The 10,050-nt window shown below is 45.5% G+C and overlaps 1 pseudogene; it reads left to right on the plus strand.

Moving 5' to 3' along the window:
• The first annotated feature begins 2,818 nt into the window (after window positions 1-2,818).
• On the plus strand, window positions 2,819-8,443 carry LOC123440247 (annotated as a pseudogene).
• Window positions 8,444-10,050: the final 1,607 nt, after the last annotated feature.

Genomic DNA, 10,050 nt, shown 5'->3' on the forward strand with positions numbered 1-10,050 from the left:
CACATACCCGCTCCCTCGGTGAGCTTGCAATACAGGGATTTAACTGGGAAAACACCTTAAGGTGCAAGTTGCCAAGACACCCTGTCTTGGGCATCCGAAAGCGAAGCCTTAGCAACTTTGGCACACAACAGATTCCACGAAGTTGCCTCGGCAGGGGAAAGTTGCCTCCGGAAGGCGATATCCGGGGGCGAGGAGCCAAGGGCATTAGCGACAGAGATGCTGGGATCGACGACGATCACGTACAACTCCCGAAATTCCATCCATAGGGGCTCGGGATCGATCCACGAATCGAACCAGAATTTGAGGGCTGGTCCGTGGTGGGGTATATGTGGTGTCGGACTGGTCCAACCTAGGCCGGTCTGACATGGCGGCCATGTCTCGGTGTGTCCAAGCCGTCCCATACCTATCCCAGATATGGGTTGGGTTTGAGGGCTACTGGACAGCCAGGACGTTTGGGCTGGCTACGAGGTGTCCAGTTGTAGATGGTCTTAGTGTAGTGAAATATGACTATATTTTTGTTATTTTGCACTACAAAAGTTACCTCGACATCCATGTAAAATATATTTGAGGAGGTGAGACTAATTGAGAGTCATTTCATATTTTGAATTGCAAAATTCAGGTAGTAAGAGAATATAACTCGTCGGTGAAGATTCCCTCTGAACAAAATTGACTAGTGAAGGTAATAATTGAAGGTTCGATTCAAAATTTGGATTTTGTTGCGCCGCTAACTTTCTTAATGTGGGTTTAATATCATGTATCAGTTAATGATGCTAATAAAGGCATATCCAATAGCTATAAGGTGGTTGTTGGTAAACTTACCATATAAGCATATTTGATGATGTGTCAAATAATAAATAGTGTGAGTTTGCATGAACATCAACCAACAACTTACGCACAAGTTAAGATAAAGAAAGAGAGCAAGCTTTCATATCCGCTCACCTCCTATTGGGCGAAAGAAACATCATCTAGTGTTACACTCATGTAAAAAGTTTCGTGAAGGTATGTTTGTGGTATTCTGGGCGAAAGAAAACAAAATCGACACTACATAAAAGTTACCATTCACGCTTTGTATACTCAGAATTTTGGTTTTTGTTTTTTTGCCCTGAAGTCATTCCTTCATGAAGCTTTTTATATGAGTATAACACTAGATCAACTATGTTTAAAAAACTTCCAGGATTTTTTGACTTTTTTTTTAATTTCTAAATTATTTTTAAATTCAGGTGCACTGGAACATGAGACTCATTGGGTATTTTCGGTGTTGATTTGAGTACTACATAGGAGTAATTTACCACCTGGCAAATGACTGCATAGACAGAGGAGTAATGCATGATGTGGACTGACCAACCAACTGAGGGAGATTCAGAGAAAAGAGAGGAGAGTAAATGCAGTGAATGATGGCTGGTGGACGGACCATATATACAGTGTATGTAATTATTTTGCTCCGAATCCCTGTCTCTCTGTGACCCACTGAATAAACACATCAGCCAAAAGCAGTACTGTTCGGACTTCGGAGGGATCGTGGACGTGGAGTAGTAGTAATCTCCTTTGCGTACTGCTAGTAATTTCCTCTCTTGACTGTTGTTTCTCTGAGTCCTCTGCTCCTCGCCTCCACTCACTGCTACTATGAAACTATGTGAACTGAAACTATGTGTTCAATTATCGTTACAGTTTAGCGTATGTTCATGATCGCTCGATTTCGTAGGCAAGGTTTGAGGTTCTGAACTTTCAAAACCATGATTTAAGTTCTGTTTGCATTCACCGAAGTGATTATATTGGGGGTCTATATTGGGGGTTTGTTAGCTCTACATGTTGATGATTCATGTGCTACCTTCAAATATGGTGCAGAATTTTGTGTTCTTATGCATGCTGCCCAGAAATTATGTTGATATTTTACCACAGTGCTAAACTTGTGACCGTTGTTTTCAGGCTCATGGTGTGACTCAGATGTGCTAGCCTGGCAGGTGCATGAGAGATTCAGAGAAATGAGAGGACCATATACAGTAGTACGTAATTATTGTCTCTGAATCACTGTCGGTGTATATATGACCCACTGAATAATTACATGAGCCAAAAGCACTACTATTCGGAGGCATCATGGGCGCTCTGCATCTCTTGACTGCTGTTGTTGGTCTTCCTCTGCTACTCATCTCCACCACCGAGTGCTCCTTTCCTCCCATCTCAGTCGTCTTCTCCATTGCACTGCCTTGTTGTTTGGTGATCTTGTCCAACCTCTGCCAACTGTGGAGATCTTGACACCTGTGGAGGTATATTTCCAGTCGATTTCTTTCCATCTGAAGTATGCTTGGATCTAAAAACTTAGTTCTCCTTCTTCAGTACTGCTCGGGAATCTGATTTGTGTTGGTTGAATCATTTGGGGTGGCAGTGGAACAACTAGCAAGAACATCGACTTTCCAGTCCAGAGCACCACGCATCGAATCCACTGAGCTGGTAACTTTGTCTCATCTTTCTTGCTACTGAGATATACTCCCGCCGTTCCTAAGTCTTTCTAAAGATTTCACTATTTCCGTTCCGTATGTAGTTTCCTAATGAAAACTTCTAAAAGACTTATATTTAGAAACGGAGGAAGTATTTCACATCCACACCTTGGTAATCTGCTAACCTTCTTGTTAATCTCCCTTCTAGATCGAGAGAGATGTGTTGTCCCTCCAGCTCGTGTGCAGCGACCCTCCGCCTCTGGTGCTTTGTTCTGCTCTGCCCTGAAGCACCAAAGGTATCTAGCTAAGTTTTACTACTTTGCAACTCAGTTCTAGAGCTTGGATTGCATTACAGCTCCCCTCGTTCATCGATTTGCAGGTTTCTAGGTGATTGTTTGTAAAGAGAGCTGCTCATGGAGGTCGTCACGGGTGCCATGGGCAGCCTGCTCCCCAAGCTTGGCCAGCTGCTCATGGATGAGTACAACCTGCACAAGCGCGTCAAGAAAGACGTCCGCTTCCTCTCCAGGGAGCTTGAGAGCATGCACGCTGCCCTCGTCAAGGTTGGCGACGTGCCGCGGGATCAGCTCGACACACAAGTTAAGCTCTGGGCCGACGAGGTCAGAGAACTCTCCTACGACATGGAGGATGTCGTCGACAAGTTCCTCGTACGTGTTGACGGCATTCATCCTCACGACGATGCAAACAGATTCAAGGGGCTCATGAAGAGGATGGTCGGCGTGTTCAAGAAAGGCAAGAATCACCATCGAATAGCTGACGCGATCAAGGACATCAAGGAGCAACTCCAGGAGGTGGCTGCTAGGCGGGACAGGAACAAGGTCGATGGTAGTGCTCCTAATCCTATAAAAGCAATACCTATCGATCCTCGTCTTCGTGCTCTCTACATAGAGGCGACAGAGCTTGTTGGCATCTATGGGAAGAGGGATCAAGACCTCTTGAGGTTGCTCTCCATTGAGGGCGACGACGCATGTAACAAGAGACTGAAGAAGATCTCCATTGTTGGATTTGGTGGGTTGGGAAAGACCACTCTTGTTAGAGCAGTATACGAGAAGATTAAAGGTGTTTTTGATTGTCGGGTATTTGTCCCCGTTGGTCAGAACCCTGACATCAAGAAGATTTTTAAGGATATCCTCATTGATCTCGGAAAATCCCACTCAGATGTTGCCATGTTGGATGAAAGGCAGCTTATCAACAAGCTGCATGAATTCCTCGAGAACAAGAGGTATGCTTCACTTGCAACATAAATGATAATATTGTGATATGTTTGCTTCCTATGCCAGTTGTACTATTAATACTATGTCAATATATTGTAACTTCTCATGGAAGGGTCTGGGGTCAAAAAAAAGTTTATTAGGGTAATACATTAAGTTCAAAAAGGAAAGATAAGGGGAGATAAACGTTACAATATTTTACTTAAGTTTCTTTCTTTCTCCTAACCCACCTCATCTGAAATAAAGATGTTAAAGTTTGCACCTCGAACAAAGACTACCCTAGAATTTTTCCTAAGATACTGTATGTTGGATTGATGACCAAACAGTAAGTAAAATTTGCTCTTATCGCATTCTATTTTCCCTTTATGCCTTTTTTGGAAACTTGCTATCAACAATATGCATGAAACGATATTGACATGCATTTTGAGTCTCAAGGATGTTTATTAGCGGATGTGTAGTAAATCGGTGGTCCAATCAGTACACGGGTCTCTCCAATAGATCTACCTAATGTTGGGGAACGTCGCAAGGGAAACAAAAAATTTCCTACGCGCACGAAGACCTATCATGGTGATGTCCATCTACGAGAGGGGATGAGTGATCTACGTACCCTTGTAGATCGTACAGCAGAAGCGTTAGAGAACGCAGTTGATGTAGTGGAACGTCCTCACGTCCCTCGATCCGCCCCGCGAACAATCCCGCGATCAGTCCCACGATCTAGTACCGAACGGACGGCACCTCCGCGTTCAGCACACGTACAGCTCGACGATGATCTCGGCCTTCTTGATCCAGCAAGAGAGATGGAGAGGTAGAAGAGTTCTCCGGCAGCGTGACGGCGCTCCGAAGGTTGGTGATGACCTTGTCTCAGCAGGGCTCCGCCCGAGCTCCGCAGAAACGCGATCTAGAGGAAAAACCGTGGAGGTATGTGGTCGGGCAGTCGTGGGAAAGTCGTCTCAAATCTGCCCTAAAACCTCCGTATATATAGGTGGGAGGGAGGGGGGCCTTGCCTTGGGGTCCAAGGACCCCCAAGGAGTCGGCCGAGCCAAGGTGGGGAGGACTCCCCCCCCCCCCCAAACCGAGTTGGACTTGGTTTGGTGGGAGGAGTCCCCCTTCCTTCCCACCTCCCCCCCCCCCTTTTTTTTTTTTCTTTCCTCTTGATTTTTCTTCTCTTGGCGCATTGGGCACTTGTGGGCTGTCCCACCAGCCCACTAAGGGCTGGTGTGGCTCCCCCAATGCCTATGGGCTTCCCCGGGGTGGGTTGCCCCCCCCCGGTGAACTCCCGGAACCCATTCGTCATTCCCGGTACATTCCCGGTAACTCCGAAAACCTTCCGCTAATCAAATGAGGTCATCCTATATATCAATCTTTGTTTCCGGACCATTCCGGAAACCCTCGTGACGTCCGTGATCTCATCCGGGACTCCGAACAACATTCGGTAACCAACCATATAACTCAAATACGCATAAAACAACGTCGAACCTTAAGTGTGCAGACCCTGCGGGTTCGAGAACTATGTAGACATGACCCGAGAGACTCCACGGTCAATATCCAATAGCGGGACCTGGATGCCCATATTGGATCCTACATATTCTACGAAGATCTTATCGTTTGAACCTTAGTGCCAAGGATTCGTATAACCCCGTATGTCATTCCCTTTGTCCTTCGGTATGTTACTTGCCCGAGATTCGATCGTCAGTATCCGCATACCTATTTCAATCTCGTTTACCGGCAAGTCTCTTTACTCGTTCCGTAATACAAGATCCCGCAACTTACACTAAGTTACATTGCTTGCAAGGCTTGTGTGTGATGTTGTATTACCGAGTGGGCCCCGAGATACCTCTCCGTCACACGGAGTGACAAATCCCAGTCTTGATCCATACTAACTCAACTAACACCTTCGGAGATACCTGTAGAGCATCTTTATAGTCACCCAGTTACGTTGCGACGTTTGATACACACAAAGCATTCCTCCGGTGTCAGTGAGTTATATGATCTCATGGTCATAGGAATAAATACTTGACACGCAGAAAACAGTAGCAACAAAATGACACGATCAACATGCTACGTCTATTAGTTTGGGTCTAGTCCATCACGTGATTCTCCCAATGACGTGATCCAGTTATCAAGCAACAACACCTTGTTCATAATCAGAAGACACTGACTATCATCGATCAACTGGCTAGCCAACTAGAGGCATGCTAGGGACGGTGTTTTGTCTATGTATCCACACATGTAAATGAGTCTTCATTCAATACAATTATAGCATGGATAATAAACTATTATCTTGATACAGGAATTATAATAATAACTATACATTTATTATTGCCTCTAGGGCATAATTCCAACACCTAAAGCATTGTAGTATTTGAAATGTTGTAACTAATTAACAGTTCTTCTATATATGGCCATCATTCCAACAATTTGCTCTTTGTGTTTTACTCCTAGAATCTTAAATTTGTATTCATTTTGTTCATCATCTGATTGTCAGTTCATAAGATTGTCGAGATTGAGACTCGTGTTTTTATTAGTTTGTTTCTGAACATACACATTCTGCATACATGGTTCCGCCCACATATTCATAAGGCCCATATATAGCTTTTCCAGTTCAATAGATCTTACACTAATACTCCAAACTGGTGTAGGTACCTCATCATAATTGATGATATATGGGATCAAAACTTGTGGAAAGACATCAACATTGCTTTCTCCAACAGGAACAATTTAGGCAGTCGGCTAATTACCACAACCCGCATTCTCAATCTATCTGAGTCATGTTGCTCGTCGTCCGACGATTCAATTTATCAAATGGAACCGCTTTCTACAGATGACTCCCGAAGGCTTTTCTGTAAAAGAATATTTCCTAGCGAGACTGTATGTCCAAATGAATTTGAACAAGTGTCTAGGGATATTCTAAAGAAATGTGGTGAGGTGCCACTAGCCATAATTACTATAGCTAGTGCTTTGGCTGGTGGCGAGAAGGTGAAACCAAAGCATGAGTGGGATATACTGTTGCAGTCCCTTGGCTCTGGACTAACAGAAGATAACAGCTTAGATGAGTTGCGGAGAATACTATCTTTTAGCTATTATAATCTACCTTTTCATCTGAGAACTTGTCTATTGTATCTAAGTATATACCCCGAAGATAGCATGATTGATAGAGATAGTCTGATATGGAAGTGGGTGGCCGAAGGATTTGTCCACCATGGAAATCAAGGGACTAGCCTGTTTTTGCTCGGATTAAATTTCTTCAACCAGCTCATTAATAGAAGTCTGATCCAGCCAATATATAGTTTTAGTGGTGATGTACATGCTTGTCGTGTACATGATATGGTTCTGGACCTTATCTGCAACTTGTCACATGAAGCAAAATTTGTGAATCTATTGGATGGCACTGGGAATAGCATGTTTTCACAGAGTAATTGTCGCCGTTTGTCCCTTCAAAATAGAAATGAAGATCATCAAGCCAAGCCTCTCACAGATATCAAGAGTATGTCACGAGTGAGGTCAATTACTATCTTTCCACCTGCTATTGAAGTCATGCCATCTCTTTCAAGGTTTGACGTTTTACGTGTACTTGATCTATCGAAATGTATTCTTGGGGAGAATAGCAGCCTTCAGCTTAACCTCGAGGATGTTGGACATTTAATTCACCTAAGGTACCTTGGTCTAGAAGGTACCAAAATCAGTAAGCTCCCGGCTGAGATAGGAAAACTTCAGTTTTTGGAGGTGTTGGATCTTGAAGACAATCATAATCTAAATGAATTGCCGTTCACTGTTTGTAATTTTAGAAGATTAACCTACCTAAATTTAGTTGGCTGTCAGGTGTTTCCTCTAGTTGGTGTGTTGCAAAATCTGACATCCATAGAAGTGTTGAGGGGGATCTGGGTCTCTCTGAAAATTATTGCACAAGAGCTTGGCAACCTGGAAAGGCTGAGGGAGCTTGAGATTTACTGAATTCGTGAATTCTCTGTGCAACCTACATCACATCGAAAGTCTACGTATTGAGTGCAATTCCAGAGAAACATCATCTTTTGAACTTATGGATCTCTTGGGGGAACGCTGGCTGCCTCCTGTACATCTCCGCAGATTTGTGTCTTCCATGCCCAGCCAACTCTCTGCACTGCGAGGGTGGATAAAGAGAGACCCCTCACATCTCTCGAACCTCTCCGAGTTAATCCTCTCGTCAGTGAAGGACGTGCAGCAGGATGACGTGGAAATCATTGGGGGGTTGTTGTGCCTTCGTCGTCTCTTTATAATAACGAGCACCGACCAAACGCAACGGCTGCTAGTCATCCGTGCAGATGGGTTCCGCTGTACGGTTGACTTTCGATTGGATTGTGGATCTGCCACGCAGATATTGTTTGAACCAGGAGCTTTGCCAAGGGCGGTAAGAGTTTGGTTCAGCCTTGGCGTGCGGGTGACGAAAGAGGATGGTAACCGTGGCTTCGACTTGGGCCTGCAGGGGAACCTGTTCTCCCTTCGAGAGTTTGTCTCTGTTTATATGTATTGTGGTGGAGCGAGGGTTGGGGAGGCAAAGGAAGCGGAGGCTGCGGTGAGGCGTGCCCTGGAAGCTCATCCCAGCCATCCCCGGATTTATATTCAGATGAGGCCGCATATAGCAAAAGGTACGCATCCTGCACCTAACTAATTACTTGTGCACTTACACATGTGTTTTTTTCTCAATGACGGACTGACCTTATTACTTTCTGCATGGATTTTGATCTCTAAATCTCCCAAGGTGCTCATGATGACGATTTGTGTGAGGACGAGGAGGAGAACTGATTTCTGATCCAGAGCGACTCACATTGCATCAGATGTGCTCTGAGGTATGTAGCAGATATTGACGACGACATCGGTTTTAGATATCGGGAGTAAGAGCGCTCCATATTATCGAATTTGTAGGTGCGAGTGGTGGCTTCGGGTGGATTGATGTATGTTCTTATCATACCTTTGTGGAATAATTAATAAAAATAACCGCAGGCATCGATTGATGCGGAGGCCGCGCGTTTAACCTTCTTTTCTAAAAAAGAAAATTCTCTTTGATAGTGTGCTGTGACCAAGATATTCAAAGAAAGGACGGAGACGGACCACATACAGTTGCTTTGGACTCTATATCTTGTAGATGTTAATCATGTTGCTCATGTAGGATTAGGAAAGAAAGCCAAACCGAGTCCTAGTAGTATTAGAATTCCTAGTCCTAGTCTATTTCCATAGTCCCTTGTGGACGTGTATAAAAGACACCCTAGGGGTGTTGATTGTAACACCAGAAAAACGAAAAGCAATACAAAGCAAAGGCTCGACACGGGCCTTTAGCCATCAAATTCATTGATCAGTTTTATTCGTGTCGCTAGTTACGCAAGTTCCGTCAAGTAGCCGGCCGAAGCAAGAATCGCGTAGGCACGCCTGTACGGCTGCATACGCACGTTCAAAAGCCAACAATTGGTATCTAGAGCCTCGACGATCTACGATCTACGATGACGGACAGCGACGCTGAGTCGGTCAAGTCCGGCAGCGGCGGTGCCAAGACGAACAAGAACGGCGACAAGGTGAAGAAGGGCGTCAAGTCAGCAACCAGTGGTGGAGGAACGAGCGGCGCTAACGTCCAGGCGCATCGCAACATCCCCATCCAGTACCCGATGCTCACCGACGCCAACTACGGCGTGTGGGCGGTGAAGATGAAGATTATTCTTCGATCCCTTCGAGTGTGGGAGGCCATCACGGACGACGACGTCGACGAGGAGCGCGACGAAGGTGCCATGGCCGCCATAGCCCAGTCTGTGCCGGATTCCGTGCTGATGACACTGGCGGAGTTCGAGACGGCAAGAGAGGCGTGGAACGCACTCAAGGAGATGAGGATCGGAGAAGATCGCGTCACCAAGGCTCGGGCACAAGTGCTGAAGCGCCAATTTCACAAGTTGCAGATGGAGGAAACTGAATCGGTGAATGACTACGCCATGCGTCTTACTACTTTGATGGGAGAGATCCGCGCGCTTGGTGCAAAGCTCGATGAGAGCGAGATCGTGGAGAAATTTTTCAGTTCTGTCACTGATAAATTCACGTACATCATCGGCACGCTCGAGCAGCTTTACGACATCGACGACATGACCATAACGGAGGCGATCGGACGATTGCGGACATGGGAAGAGAATGCTCGTGGCTGTCGGAAAGGCAAAGGAGGAGGTAGTGACCAACTCATGTACTCGCGCACAGACTGGGAGGCCCCAAGTAGCAAAGGAAGGTGTGACGGTGGCGAAGGCTCAAGCAACACGAAGGGCGATGGACAAACCGGAAAAGGCAAAGGAAAAGGCAAACCACAAGGTCGTGGTAAGGCGGGCCAATCTAAAGAGCAGAAACCACGGAACTTGGACTTGTCCGAGGTCAAGTGCTAT

The sequence above is a fragment of the Hordeum vulgare genome, chromosome 1H (genome assembly GCF_904849725.1).
Source record: "Hordeum vulgare subsp. vulgare chromosome 1H, MorexV3_pseudomolecules_assembly, whole genome shotgun sequence".
Lineage (NCBI taxonomy): Eukaryota > Viridiplantae > Streptophyta > Magnoliopsida > Poales > Poaceae > Hordeum > Hordeum vulgare.